This window comes from Onychomys torridus, chromosome 8 (assembly GCF_903995425.1).
Source record: "Onychomys torridus chromosome 8, mOncTor1.1, whole genome shotgun sequence".
Taxonomy (NCBI): Eukaryota; Metazoa; Chordata; class Mammalia; order Rodentia; family Cricetidae; genus Onychomys; species Onychomys torridus.
In genome coordinates, this window is record NC_050450.1 from 18,025,157 (window position 1) to 18,041,067 (window position 15,911).

At 48.8% G+C, this 15,911-nt stretch overlaps 1 pseudogene; it reads left to right on the top strand.

Moving 5' to 3' along the window:
* Positions 1–2,177: 2,177 nt before the first annotated feature.
* Positions 2,178–15,911, top strand: part of LOC118588374 — a 32,709-nt pseudogene continuing 18,975 nt past the window's right edge.

The window sequence follows — 15,911 nt, forward strand, 5'->3', positions numbered from 1 at the left end:
GGACAGTCCCAGGGCCCTCACTATCACCCTGACCCACTACTGTCCTCTGTTGGAATGGCATCTTTGGCAGGTCCCACTCTTTTAAAGTGTTCTGGTTCCCAGCCCCACCCCACTGCTTTAGGAGTCTAGGATGAAGACTGGGTGCTTACCCGCAGCTGTTAAACCCCCTGCCCCCACCTTTTTGTTTTGGTTTTCAAGACAGGTTTCTCTTTATGTGGCCCTGGCTGTCCTGGAACTCACTCTGTAGACCAAGCTGCCCTTGAACTCCCAGAGATCCGCCTGCCTCTGCCTCCCGAGTGCTGGGATCAAAGGTGTGCACCACCACTGTTAACCCTTTAAGGCTCATCCCTCCTGTTTTGCCTGCTCCTCACAGCTCTAAGTTCCTGCTCCCCTGGCCTCTGCCAGCTCCATCTTTCTGTCACACTTTTTTCTACCTTCACAAGCTTTGACTATACTGTTTTCTCAGCGCAGATAGATGCCCTTCTCTGCGGATGAATCAGGAGCAGAGACACGAGAGGCAGGGACAACCTTGAGCTGTACCTCCACTCTGGTTTTCCTGCTTCTCTTTCGGTAGTTAGAGCTCTTTGTCTGAGGTCATTGAGGTGAGTACTTTTCCCTCCACGGAGCTTTATTGGGTGTAGTGCTATGAGGGCACTGACTTGCCTGGGCCCCGGCTCTAAGGGCAGTTTCCAGATGCAGCAAGGAGAAAAAGCTGGGCTGTTGTGTTCTGCTTGCACCCGCCCAATGGAAACTTAGCCTGAGGGCCAACGCCCAGTGCGAGGTGCCCAGCTGGGCCTCAGAACACATTGTGGGCAGATGTGGTGGGTCTTACAGGCTGTGTGGAGGTGGAGCCCCTTGGGGGGAGTCATCAGCCTTTAATTAAAGTCCCTAAATTGCTTCCCCAGCTGCTCTGTGGGTTTTCCATGTTGGAATGTTCCAGATGGAGTGAGAAGTGCTGATTCAATTACCTTCTTCCTGTCTTGACCAGTGGAGAAGTGGCCTGGGATCCTTTCTCCATGGTGTAGGAGGGGGCAAGTCTCCTTACTACCCTGGGTCCAAGAATGGGCTTGGAGACACCTTGGGAGGAGGCTGCTTTTTTCTGTAGGATCATCCTGCTCCAGCCTCCTGGTCATACCTGGCCTAGGCAGGGGTTGCTAGGTGAGGGCAGTGTTCTTGTTCCTGGCTTTGTATACAGCAGGCACTGAAATCTTGCACAGACTCTAGCCTGAGTGCCCAAGGTCAAGGAGGGTGGGGGAAGGCAACACCTGGCCCTACATCTCTGTTGCCTGGATGTTCTTTGCCTGGATGTTCTTTGCCTACATGAAGACTCATCCTAGGATACCTACAAAGTGCTGGCACCTTGGCCACCCTTCTCATTTGTCAGTCACCTGAAAAGGCCACTACCCTCTCCCCCATTCCAGAGGTCTGCCAGGCTTTGGCAGTAAGGTCAAGACAGGATCTGGTAGTTCTCTGAGCACTGCAAGGCTGTACTTGCTGACCCCTCCCTCCTCCAGTGAGGTGAGCCTGAGGTCTCTAGTTGTGGGTGGTCTCTCTTTGAAGGGCTGGGCCAACCTCCATGGTCAGGGCACGGTTAGAGGATCAGAGGGAGGCAGCCCCCCCCTCCTTCCTCCCAAGGGTGTGCTGGTCAGGCAGGGCTAGAAGAAGGAAGGAGGACTGGATTCCGTGCCCTTCCATCACTCAGGGACACATATGAGTCCCTGCATCCAGGTGGAGGGCTGCTTTGGGGACAGGTCTTATTCTACTGGTTCTCACAGCTGATCTCCTCGTGGCCTATGATGGACAAGTCTAGAGGCCATCTTCAGAGGACCTGAGTAATTTCGACCTCCCCACCTGTCCAGAATCCCTATGCCTGAGTCAGCCTGTCCTGGGTGCTTGCTTCTGCTAGGGAGCTGCCAGACTGTGGTTTCCAAGGAGCCTCTACAGCACTTCAGTGTAGCTGAAGCCAGGCCGGAGTCAGTGTGAAGGCCTTTGATGCTTTAGTTTACCCAGCTACCCTTGCTGCTTTCAGTGTGATTCCTGGAGCTGTGTGGGGGAGGGGCTGCGACTGGGCTGCCATCTTGAATGCATGGGGAAAAGACCACAGACTCATCCAAATTACCATTACATGAGTTTATTATTACCGCTAGCAGGATGACAGCCTGAAAACCAAATCGGAGATGTGCATGGGAGAGGAGCTTGAGGAAGGGTTTTTTAAAGGTGGAGACACAATTATCTCGTTTTTCCGGAATATGCAGCTGAGTGAGAAACCACTTCACTCCCCTCAGCTAATGGGGCTCTGTCCCTGTCACTTACATAGCGGTAAGCAGGTTTATAGAAGCCAGAGCAAGCAGTTTTACAATTCTGGGGAAGGGGTAAGGAGTCTGGGTTGCCCGGAGCTTATCTTTTAGGAATTTAGAGTGGGTGCCTAGTACAAAATGGAGTTCTCCTTAGTCATCACAAAGAACCTGCAGGACTCCCCATTTCTAGAAGGTTCTTTACAAATTGGATGATACCAAATGGACACTAAGAGGTGGGATAAAAGCACACTTCTGCTGCAGCTTTGAGCAGTGTGATGGTTGGTTTTAACGACAACTTGCCATAGATTAGAACCCCCAGAGTAGAGAGCTCCACCTGGAGAATTGTTCTGATTGCCTTATTTCACTGGCTCTCAGCCTGTGGGTCTCGACTCTGATGATCCATTCACAGGAGTTCCCTAAGATATTTACATTATGATTCATCACAGTAGGAAAATTGCAGTTATGATGTAGCCATGAAAATAATTTTTTTTTTTTTTTTCGAGACAGGGTTTCTCTGTGTAGTTTTGGTGCCTTTCCTGGAACTCACTTGGTAGTCCAGGCTGGCCTCAAACTCACAGAGATCCACCTGGCTCTGCCTCCCAAGTGCTGGGATTAAAGGCGTGCACCACCGCCGCCAGGCTTTTTTTTTTTGGTTTTTCGAGACAGAGTTTCTCTGTAGCTTTTGGAGGTTGTCCTGGAACTCGCTTTGTAGACCAGGCTGGCCTCGAACTCACAGAGATCCTCCTGCCTCTGCCTCCCAAGTGCTAGGATTACAGGTGTGCACCACCACCGCCCGAAAATAATTTTATGGTGTAGGGGAGTCATCACAATATTAAAGGGTCGCAGTGTTAGTTGATTTGAGAAGACCCACCCAGAATGTGGGCAGTTTTTCTGATAGCAGCTCAGAATTTTTTGTTGGTTTGTTTGTTTTATTTTATGAGACAGGGTCTCTTTATAGCCCTTGATGTCCTGGATCTCTCTCTGTAGCCCAGGCTGGCTTCAAACTGACAGAGACCCACCTGCCGCTGCCTCCTGAATGCCGAGATTAAAGGCGTGAGCCACCAGGCACAGCTCAGATTTTCAGAACGGCATGGCAGGAGGAAGGTTATTTCACCTTTTTACTCACTTTGCTTTTTGCTTGCTTTAAGCAGAAAGGTCATTCCTTCTTGTCCAAAAGTGGAAGAGGAGAGAGCTTCAGGTGTGTGAGAGGTAAATGACTACGTATGGCATGTGCCTCTGTGTGAAGAAGGGAGAGACATGGTGTAGTGGGTAGCTGTTCTAAGCTTTGATCTGGAAGTACTACCCCAGTGAGGCTTCTGGTAACTGCCACACCTACCTATGACCTGCCCCTGGGGCGGGTCTGAGATGGGAGCCCTGAAGACCTGAGATCTGGACATGCCAGCCCTCTTGGTTCCTCGTGATCCTGAATGCTGGATGGCAAACCAAGTCGGGGTTCTCCAGAAAACCCCAGTGGACTGCACCTCCCCTCTCTCCACCCCTATCCTTCTTCCAGTGTGTCATGGTGGCACTCACCTACAATCCCAGCACTTGGGAGATGGATGCAGCAGGATCAAGAGGTCAAGGTTGCCAGGTAGTGGTGACTTGAACCTTTAATTCCAGGGCTCGAGAGGCAGAGGCAGGCGGATCTCTGAGTTCGAGGCCAGTCTGGTCTATAGAATGAGTTCCAGGATAGCCAAGGAAACACAGAGAAACCTGTCTCAAAAAACAAAAACAAACAAACAAACAAACAAAAAAGAGGATAAGGATAATTCTCAGCTACATAAATAGTTTGAGGCTAGCCTGGGCTACTTGAGACACAGTCTCAAGAGGTGAACAAACAAACCCTAAACAAGACAAAAACAGAACCTAAGAGAACCAGAGCATGGGCTTTTCTTTTCAGGCTTCAGGCAAGGGCCCTTCCCACTGAAGACCAGCCCCTTTACAAACTGTGTAGTTACAGCCCTGTCTTGGGACTTGCCTCAGGTGCAAATTGTGTTCTGGTTCTTCCTGGGTCCCAGCCTGATGTTGCTCTGTGTCCACACGGTGCTAGACCCACTGGTAGGTGCTGTAGCACCTCTAAGAACAGTGGCTTATTCTGGACACACCTCACCTCTAACACTGTCTTACCTCCTTCAGCAGCAGACCCATGAGAGAACCAGAACAAGCCGGTTTGGGTGAAAGATTTGCTCAGAGTCCTAGTGGACTGAGGATGGTAAGGGTAGCTGGGGCTCTTAATGGCTCTGGAGGCTGGCCAGTCTGCTGGGGTTCAGAGGCAGGACCACACCCTCTGCAGAGTTTGGCCACATGCTGAATCTCCAGATGGGCTGTGGGCAGGGCCTACCCAGGAACGCAGCAGCTGAAGGCCTGGCTTTGGGGATTTGGGCTGTTTCTGCCAGCAGGGAGATTTGATGAGCCACAGCCCAAGGAGGCTGTGAAGACCCTCAGGTACATGAATCACCTGTAGGCCATCAAGCCCTGCTCCAGAGCCTGCTGCCAGGGGATATTTGGCACTGGCTTTTCAGAACTGATGGACCTATCTGGATGTGATGCCCAGCAACAGTCTCTTGCTGAGGCTTCTGGGACATAAGGCAAGGGACCCATCTCCAGTTTAAAGCCAAACTTCTGGCTTTGAGGCCGAGAATTCCTTTCATACTGCCTAATCTGAGCCACATTGTGCGTGCTTTTGGCTGGAAGAGCCGCACAAAAACAGTCAGTCAACCAAAACAGTTAATGCAAAACTGTTGCCAGAAGCATTTCATACACGAGCCTTCTGATTAAGGGGAAAATGAGATCTCCAGTCAGGCAATTGAGAACAATCAGAGATCTTGTTCTCGCTGTCTCTCTGCTCCCAGAGCTCTGCACAGGGCCCCTCACTGGAAGAGAGAGCTGGCCTGACTTGACAGCCTCCCACGGTCAGATCCTATCATCCATCCCTCTTCTGTCTTCTATGAGGGAGGACAGGATATCTGATGGGAAGCTGAGCCTGAGACAAAGGCTCTGACTGCCCCAGGGAAAGCCTGTCCCTGGAGAGGAGCTCCACTGCTGCATGGGGGATTCTGCCAACCACAACGGTTCTGGTGTGTGTAGGGGGGAGCATCCGGGAGACTGTCTGGCCCCTTGGTCTCACTGTCTGGACTTGAATTGGAAAGGGGGAGGGGACTTCAGCAGGAGTGACAGGAGGCCCTCATGTTTTTTTGATAGCTAGTCCTGCATGGGGGTGACAGAGAGGAGAGACATGGAGATAGGGGTGTGGTGGGCAAGACACAGGACCAGACAAATGTAAGGAGTTTATCAGATCCTCATGGTATCTTCAGAAATAAACCCCAGGGGTCAGAAAGGAGAGGAAGGAACAAATCCAGGGAGGAGGTGATGATGTTTATTGATGAAGACAGTGATCATGGTGATGTGGTCATAATGGTGATGGTGATAATGGTAGTGGTGATGGTTTGCACTGAATGCTTTTAAAAATTTGGTGCTACACAAATGCTCAATTGGTATGCTAGTACCTTTAATTACAGATGAGTAAACTGAGGGTGAGAAGGGATCAAATTACCAGAAGCTGTTATACTTAGGTTTCTCTGCCCGCAGCATGCACACATATGGGCCCTTGTGGAGCAGAGGGAGGGAGCATTATAGATGTAGGAGGTAAAATGGGCTCTGTAAAATACTCTGCCCCTGAATGTGGGTGACTGTACACTTGATGGCTGTTACTCATGGGATTTGATTGTTGATCTACAGATTTTGAATTCCTCAGAAGGGAGCAGCTCCCAGGCAGGCCTAACTGACAAGGTGTGTTCTTCCCAGGGAGTCTCCATTTTGGGACGTACAGGAGTAATGCTTGAATCCTGGTGTGACTGTACTCAATGCCACTGAGTTGCTCAATCTTGAGTGGTTAATTTTATGTAATGTGACTATTGCCTGTATAAAAATAAATAAAAAGGGGCAGCCGGTGGTAGAGAGAGATCTGCTGGCCCAGCAGGAAGCAATCAGCTGAGTGAGGACTGTGAGGGTCACCAGGCAGCTTCTAAGAGCCGGAAGAGGCTCAGGACTATCAGCTATCAAGTACAAAGGGACCCTGGGCCTATAATGCAAGGGATTAAATTCTTCCCTCAACTGAGTGAATCTGAAGAGACCCACAACCTCATAGTCACCATAACCTCGATCAACTCCTGGCCTTGTGAAATCTGAGGCAAAAATGTCTAGAACTCATGACTCAGCAAACCAGAATAAATGGGTGCTGTTTTTTTTAAAAAACAAACAAAAAACTGCTGAATTTTTGGTCATTTATTAAGCAGCATAGAAAACTAAAACAATAGGATAAACCAACCAGGAAGAATGTTCTGGAGAAAGAGCAATTCTTCAGTGATGAGATATGGAGGGGAATCTGGAAAGTCTTGGGTGGTGAATCCTTTTATACCAGTAGCTTTTGCCCATGGTCTTATATAGTGGTCAGTGCTTCCAGGTCACCTGCCCCACATACCTCCTCCAACACTGGGAAAGCTTGTGCTCCACTGGGCAAGACCCCAGACAGAGGTGCAATACTGTTTTTATTAAATATCATAGGTTCAGTATTACTTCCTGTTGGAAGCTAATGTCTTCTCTGACCTATTGTAAACATAAATTATTTAAGATGAGGGTTGATGGACCAGGAGGAGACCTGAAGGGTGTTTAGGAGGCCTCCTCCATACATGCCCACACAGGGAGCCCCTTGGCTGGAAGGAAGTGGGGCAAAGTGAAACAATGCTAGAGATAAGAAAAACCATGCCTCAGCTGGGTATGGAGGTGTATGCTTGTAATGTCAGCTCTTAGAAACTGAGGCAGGAGAGGAAGAGTTCAAAGTCAGGGTAAGGGATGTAGCTCCCTGGTAGAGCTGCTTGACTAGCATGTGCAAAGTCCTGAGTTCAATCCTAGCACAGAAAAGAAAGTTCAAGGCCAGTCTGAGTTACCTCAACAAATAGCAGAACAAACCAACCCACAGACAGTGTCCCTACTCTGGTGCGATGTCCCCGTGGGCTGGCAGAGGGTGGCTGCATCCTCGGAGGGTGGCATAAAGTATACACTGCCACAGCAATACTTCTGGGGATATTTCTACTCCTGTGACATTCCTGGTATGACCCCATACCTTTTCCCTTTTGTGTTGCTAGTGATGGAACTGAGGGCCTTGTACATGTTAGGCAGGTGTCCTAGTCTGCTCTGCTTGCTTTTGCTTTTTTCCTTTTTCTTCCTTTCCTTCCTTCCTTCCTTCCTTCCTTCCTTCCTTCCTTCCTTCCTTCCTCTCTTTCTTTTTTCTTTTTGGCTTTTTGAGACAGTTTTTTTGCCGTGTAATAGTCCTGGCTGTCCTGGAACTTTGTAGACCAGGCTGGCCTCGAATTCAGAGATCTGCCTGCCCTTGCCTCTGGAGTGCTGGGATTAAAGGGGTGCACCACCACCGCCTGGCTCTTAGTTTGCTTTCTATTCCTGTGATAAAACATTCTGACCAAAAGCAACTTGGAGAGGAAAGGGTTTATTTCCCCTTACAGGTCACAGTCCTTTATTGAGGGAAGTCAGGGCGGGAACTCAGTGGGAATCTTGAGTCAGGAACCAAAGGAGAGGCCATGGAGAGGTGCTGCCTGTGGCTTGCTCTCTGCAGCTTACTCAGCCTGCTTCCTTTTCCTTGTCCTTTTTATTTATTCATTTTACACCCCAACTTCAGTTTCCTCCTCCCAGTCTCTCCCCTCCACCTCCCCTCTGCACCCCCAATCCACTCCTCCTTCATTTCTGTTCAGAAAAGGGCAGGCCTCCCATGGATATCAACCATATCAAGTTGCAGTAAGACCAAGCACCTCCCTTGTATTAAGGCTGGGCAGCAACCCAGGATCACCTGCCCAGAGATGGCACTGCCTATAGTAGGTTGAACCCTCCCCCACAATCCCTCATTAATCAATAAAATGCACTACAGGCAGATCTTATGGGGGCTTTTTTTTTTTTTTCAGTTCCAGCCTTTCAAATGACTCTAGCTTGTGTCAAGCTGACATAAAACTAACCAGATCCACACTAAATTTTGCAAAGTAAATAAAACAAAAGACCTTGATTTTACTGGTTTAAGTCTCCAGAGCTCTTGTTAGGAGGTGAGGACTGTTTCCCACACCAGGGAAGCTGTGGAAGGCGTAGCCTGGGGATGGGGGCAGCAGGGACCAGCTCTGCTTCTGCTGTGTTCAGCTGAGACCATTCAGACGTCCAGATAAAGTGTCCAGTCAGAAGTGGAGCCACAACACTTGGGACACTGAGGAAAGGCAGTCTTTCCGGAGGTTTTATCTTGGGAGCACCACCAAGTGGCAAGGATAGATCCATGAAACTACAGTCACTAATTCGAGGAGAGAAGACACACAGCAGAAGTTTTGAGAAAGGAAGATACAGCACCCCTGGGCACCCCCACCCCGCTGAGAGTCAGATATTTCGGTGGGGCAGCCAGTCACGAACTGACACAGGAGGGTAGATGGGGAGTGCTGCCCTGGGCTCCCAGGGAAAGGTCCTTGGAGAAGATGGGAGACGGCAACACTGGGGTTAGCCCATGGGTTCAGTGTGGGCATCTCACCCTGGGCACGGTGAATGTTTGGGGCTGCCCTGCACAGTGAAGGATGTTTAATGGTTTCCTCAGCTGCTACCTGATAGAGACCAGCAGCACTCCCCCAAATGACAACTGATGGTGCTCCAGATGTCCCATGGTGGGAGGGGCAACAGCAAGATCCCCACGGTCTGTCAGATGGATTTAGTGGCATGGAGCCCTGTCCTGGTCACCTCTCATTCACTTACGGGTGAGGGTGGACTCGCTGTTCTGGACAGATAAAGTGTCCAGTCAGAAGTGGAGCCACAACACTTGGACACTGAGGAAAGGCAGTCTTTCTGGAGGTACTAGTTACATGACTCATGGTCCAGAGAGGACACTGCAGGGCAGCAGAGCCTAAGGGCATGGTGGTGCTCCTGAGGTGCTCCTGGAGATGCTCCTGAGGTGCTCTTGTATCCTTCAGGATACAAATGCTTTGGAAGCCTTGCTCAGAAACAAGAAGGAACCATGCCCCGTTGGATTTACACTGTTGCCCGGCTGCTGACCCTATCTCAGATGCAGATTAGGGAGAGGTGCTGGTAATGAGGCCATTCTGGGCCTCTCTGGTTTTGGATATCCCTGGAGCACATGATGGTGAGTCCTACAAAGCCACGATAATTTCATAAGAGCTGTACAGTAGGACCACACTTTCCTTAGCTGGTTTGCAGGGCACCCCAGGATGGATGCAGCATCCATGAATGAGCATGGGGCTGTGTCTGTCTACTTCAGCTACCGGGCCTGGTGCTAAGTGGGGCTGTTCCTTTCTTTCTCCGATGCTGCAGCTGGCTGCCTTTTCTAGATGGAGTTCACCTGTGCAAATATTTGTGGTTGGCCCAGCCAGCTGCTGCCATGTCCCCTGGGGCTTAGGGCTGCTGTTGATGGAAAGCTGACTTTTGGAAGAGTGTGTTTTGCCCACTTTGCTTGTTCTGTTTGTTCCCTCCCCCTCCCCTGGGCACAGGCACTGTTTATGCTCCCCTACATAGTACACACGTGCGCGTGCGTGCACGCAGTGGCTCTATTTCAAGAGTAATTAAGGATATGCAATGTTCTGTGCAGTAATGGAAATACACAGTTGGAAGGTACGTACAGTTCATGGATGGTCAGAGAAAGCCCTGCATTAATTGTCCCAGTGCTCTGGGGCACAGGAGAAAGCGTTGGCTGAGTCTCCTTGCCAGCCTGTAGCCTGCTGCATAGTCTTGTTTTGTCTGTGACAATGCCGAGCTGCTGCTCCTACTCAGGTTGCAATAGCTGTAGCAAAGAAAGCTATTGTGACTCTCTCAGATATAGTCCCGAAACAAGTGAGAGGCCCTGGGTTTGATCTCTAGTTCCTAGGGGGAGGATCCTTTGAGAGTGAGCAAGTGAGCATGCACATATGTGCACATTGAGGCCACAGGTTGATGTTGAGTGTGTGTGTGTGTGTGTGTGTGTGTGTGTGTTCTCAAAGCCACAGCATGCTTGTGGAGGTCAGAGGGCAAGCTTCAGGAGCTTGTTCTAGCCTTCATCCATGTGGGTTCTGGGGATAGAACTCAGGTCATCAAGCTTGGTGACAGCACCTTTATTCTCAGAGGCAGCTGCCTGCCCCACCCCCCTTATATTTTGAGACAGGAACTCATCATATGTATTGAACAGACCAATTTCTGGCTCGAGGGATCCTCTTGCCGCCCCCCTCTCACCTCCAGTGGTGGGATTACAGCTGTGCACTACTGTACCCTGCTTTTATGTGGGTGCTGTGGTCTGTCAGATTTTTGTGGCAAACAAGCTTTTCAGCCATGGAGCCAGTCTCCCAGCCCCCAAGAAGATCTTTTGGACTGAAAGGGGTTTCCCCTTTTCTCTTAGTAGCTGAGCTGCAATGGAAATGGGTGATAAAGAGGGAACATTTAAACACCCTTGCTGGGACAGCAATGCCAAGGGGGAGAGCCTGGGGACCAGGAGTGGCTTTTCCAATTTCTCATCCCCGAGTCCAGGCTGCAGGGGAGCTTGTCCTTTTGTGCCCTGAGTGGATGGGCAGGAAATCAATGGTTTTGTTCTGCTGACAAAAATGTTCCTGACAGCTCCCAAACAGGAGACCATTAAAATGCCACAGACACAATTATTCACTATGAAGATGTAGCTATTGATTGAACAGTTATAGGGATGAAATGTGGGGAAGACAAGTGACACGGGGCTCCGGAGCAGCTGCCTGGAGCCTAACAGCCAGCTGTGAGGAGCGGGGAAGCTCAACTCTTCTCTTTTTTTGTTACACTTTATGATTTAAAACATTGCTTTATTTGTAAGTATGTGTCTGTGTGAGTATATGTCATAAGCACGCAGGTGTCTACAGAGACCAGCAGAGGGTGTCGGATACCGCGGAGCTGGAGTCACAAGCATTTGTGAGCCGCTGAATGTGAATACTGGGAACTTCTTGGGTCCTTTACAAAGGCACTATGTACTCTTAACAGCTGTGCATCTCTCCAGCTCCCGTCTTTACATATATATGTAAATACATAGACACACGTATATAAGTATATACATATATACATATATGGCCAGGTGCGGTGGTACACCACACCTTTAATTCCAGCCAGCAGAGGAAGGTGGAATCTCTGTGAATGTGGCCAGTCTGGTCTTTACAGCCAATTCCAGGCCAACCAGAATTACATGGTAAGATTCTCTCAAGAACAAAACACAACACAACACAACTTTTTCTTAAGAAGGAATCTTGTAGTCAGTCTTAGTCAAGAGGCCAGCAGTGACTGAGGAGGAATGTTAGATTTGGGGAAGCGTTGGACAGATTGTTGTAAGTCCAATTGCTGTTGTAGATTGGTCCTGTACTCCCTGCTTCTCTAAACGTCTCCTGTCTTCTTTCTCTTTCTTGAGACAGGCTTGCACCCTGAAGCCTAGGCTGGCAGGGATTCTTCTGCCTCGGCCTCCCCAGTGCTCAGAGCACAGGCTCGAGTCTCTACACAGGTGTCTCTTTCTCTTGATTCCTCACTAGCTGCTGCTCCCACAGCTGGTTTCCCCATGTGTCCGCTGGAGCATGGTCACTGCTAAAAGGCACCATTTCTAAAGCCTTGTAACTGACAACTGGTCGGGTGGGGTGTGCTTCACTGCAACACACATGCTCTGTTTCTTTTTAAACCTCCATTCATGAGCTCATTGTTCACCAGTGGGCTGATGGTTTGGTGTGAATTCTGTAAGTTCTTGGAGTGGCCTCAGCTGCATGATCAAACTTGCATCACACAGAACCTTCAAAGCTCTCCCTCCCTCCTTCCCTCTTTCCCTCCCTCCCTCTCTCCCTCCCTCCCTCTTTCCTTCCCTTTCTTTGCAGTGCCAGGGATTTAACATAGGAACTTTCACTGTCAGAGATTTAACATAGGCAAGCACTCTACCCCTGAGCCACATTCCCCAGTCATCCGGTTAGTTTTTAATCATGAGACAGGGTCTTGCTTAGTTGTCCCAGGCCATCCTGAACGTGCTCTGCAGGCCTGGTTACCGTTACATTTGTATTCTTTCTGCTTTAGCCTGCCCTGTGCTGGGATTATAGACCTGTCCCACCACGCCTGGCTCAGGCAAAGTCTTTCTAAAGAGACTGTGATATAGGAGACCCAAGAAGTCTAAATGGCCATGTGAAGGTGACACAGTGGTATATGCAGGTCCAACAAGCCCCTCCCCCATCCACATGTTCCTGGATAAGAGAGAGAAATGACCTTTGGGCTCTGCTCTCTGTCTGAGGCTGTGGTCACAAATGTGATTTTAGATGGAAAGGTACCCTGGTCTTCAAGCCCACATCGCTGCCACCAGTGTGTCACTTTTGTCAAAAGGAATGTATGCAATTAATTAATAGAGGAGGCAGGGCTGGCTGGGAACCAATTATAACAAACACTTCAGATAGCTGTTGCCCAGCAGAAACATATGTCCCATTGATCGGTGACAATCATTTCTGGTATCTGTGCCCCTCAGGTCCTGTTTTCTACACCTTTGGGGACCTTTATGAAATGTCAGTCTCCGGGCCTTTGCAAAGCTCCCTCCTTGTAGCCTTTGCTCTGCCGTGCACACCTGGGTCTTATGCGAAGAGAACCCAGGGCAGATCTTTTGCTGCTAGTATTGCTTTGTTCTGATTCTCCCCTGGCACATACAATGACTTAAGAAAACAGTGCAAACAGAAATACAACCCCAGAGGCACAGCCCGGCGATGAAGCAATACTGTTCTCCCACGGCTGGGCTCCATGTGTGCGGGGAGGCAGGATCTACTGCTGTGAGGCTTGTTTTGCCCATCCATGGCAGCACAGGGGCTTTCCATCTCAGTCTGTGACTAAGTGGGCGACTGAGCCCAATTCCCTAGTGGTCCTAACAGTCAGGTTCAGGGGTGTTGGATCTTGCAGGGTGAAGTTTGTTCCTCTGCTTGAGGGAAGCAACATGAGGCAATGGGACAGAGGTCATTAGTCTGCGCCGTTTATCTCCAGAGCCTATGGCAGAGCCTGACTGAGAGTTGAACTGTGTGTGTGTGTACACATGCATGTGTGTGTATGTATATATGTATTTGCATGTTTACGTGTATGTGTCTGTGTATTTGTGCCTGTGTTCATGTGTGTATGTGAGTTCATTGGGCAAGGGGGAGTGGCGAGCGTGTGCCTCAACTTGTAAAAGACAGAGGACAACTTAGAGGCGTTTGCTGTCCCCGCTATCGTGTGGCCCTAGGCACTGAGCTCATGTCTGTAAGGCTTGCTTTCAGACACCTTTATGTGGAGAGCCATCTCATCAGCCCCTATTTTTACCTTCCCCCTTTTTTATTTTAAAGAAAAATAACATGAGAAATCTATTTTTTTTACTCAAAAGAAACACCAAATAGGGTAAGAAATTAAATATAAACTGGGTGTGGTGGCACACTCCTTTAATCCCAGCACTTGGGAGGCAGATGCAGGTGAATCTCTGAGTTCAAGGCCAGCCTGGTCTACAAAAGCGAGTTCTAGGACAGCCAGGGCTATACAGAGAAACCCTGTCTTGAAAAACAAACAAACAAACAACAAAAATATAAGAGAGAGAGAAATTAAATATAAATACAAGTTCTACCCGGCCCTATTTATCTAAGGCAATATAAACCAAATAGATAGAGTCTTGGAAATACCACTTGGTCAAAAGAGCCCATATTTTTATTCCTTTCCTCATTTTTCAAAAAAAAGAGGTTTTTTTTTTTTTGTTTTGTTTTGTTTTTTATTCATTTGTTTGTTTTCAAGACAGGGTTTCTCTGTGCAGTCCTGGCTGTCCTGGATCTCACTCTATAGACCAGCCTGGCCTTGAACTCAGAGATGCTCTTAACTACTAAGTCATCTCTCTGGCTTCTCGTTTAAGAAATACTTTGTTGTTGGGACCATTGGGATGGTGTAGAAGGCAAGGGTATTTGCTGCCAAGTCTGACCTGAGGTTTGATTCCCCAGGACCTATGTGGTAAATAAGAGAACCAACTCCCACAAAAACTCCTCTGACCTCTACACACACACACACACACACACACACACACACACACTACGTAAATGTTAAAAACATGATTTTTATACAAAGTCTGGCTATTTAGCTCAGACTGGTTTCAAGTCATGACAATTCTGCCTTGGTCTCCCAAGTGCTAGAATTGCAGAAGTGTAGTTAGCCATCACGCCTGGCTTGACTTTGCTCCTCTTTAGGGGATAGGGGCTGAGAAAGGATCATAATATATAAGCCAGGCTGGCCTTGAACTCTCCACCCTCCTGCTTTAGCCCCTGAGTGTTGGGATTATAGGAACAAGTTATGGTTTTCTGGGTGCTTTCTAAGTAACACTGGGAAGCATTCAGCATAATGTAGTGTTTCCCAACAGGTTTGAAGAGCCATTTGAGGCTGGCAAAACCTTACAGACATTTTGTATAATGCACACCTGTGACCTATTTTTTTAAGAAGCCTGTATTGGATCCCACCCCAGAAATTCTGGTTTGATTGGTATAGGGTGTGGCTTGGCCCTCTCAAGCTCTTGGGTGATTCCCACTGCAGCCCTGGCTCAGAGCCTGTTGTTCCTCAAGCCCTTTCCTGAGAGTCCTAGGAAGGCAGAAGGCAGGGGTCAAAGAGGGCTTACTGGAGGAATGAAGAGGAGGCTGAGCCCAGGAGGAGAAGCAGCAGGGAGGGCAAGCTCCGTGTTCCTGCACCTCACCACTGGAATCCTTTAGGTGTAACTTTGGGAAAACAGTCTAGGGAGGCCTGCCTGTGTGCAACGAGAGCTTCGGGCTGTTGGCGTCTCCCCCGACTGGAAGTTTGTCAGACTTAGGCTCTCAGACTTCTCCAAGGTTGCAGAATCAGAATCAGCCTTCTAACAAGGCTACTGGGTGTCCTCTACACATTGGAAGACATGCAGCAGAGCTGGCTGTGGTGGTACACACCTGTAATACCAGCTCTTTGGGGTAGAGGCAGGAAGATCAGGAGTTCAGGGTCATTTTTAGCTAATTTTCAGGTTTGAGACTTCTCATAACATTTTCATCAACTGATCAATGCATCACCTGGTTCTTGTGTAAAAGAGGATTTCTATCTATCTATCTATCTATCTATCTATCTATCTATCTATCATCCATCCATCCATCCATCTATCATCCATCCATCCATCCATCTATCTATCTATCTATCTATCTATCTAATCTATCACTCTCTCTCTATCCATCCATCCATCCATCCATCCATCCATCCATCCATCCATCCATCCATCTATCTATCTTTGTTGTTTTTACCTTGAGCTAGGGTCTCACTTTTTGTGTGTGATACTTTGTGTTCTTACAAATAAAATTTGGCCAGGCGGTGGTTGTGCACCCTGTCTCGAAAAACCAAAACTGCCGGGCGGTGGTGGCGCAGGCCTTTAATCCCAGTACTCAGGAGGCAGAGCCAGGCGGATCTCTGAGTTCGAGGCCATCCTGGTCTACAGAGTGAGATCCAGGGCAGGCACCAAAACTACACAGAGAAACCCTGTCTCAGAAAACAAAACAAAACAAAACAAAACAAAAAAAAAAAAAAAAAAGAAAAAGAAAAGAAAAAAAAAACCCA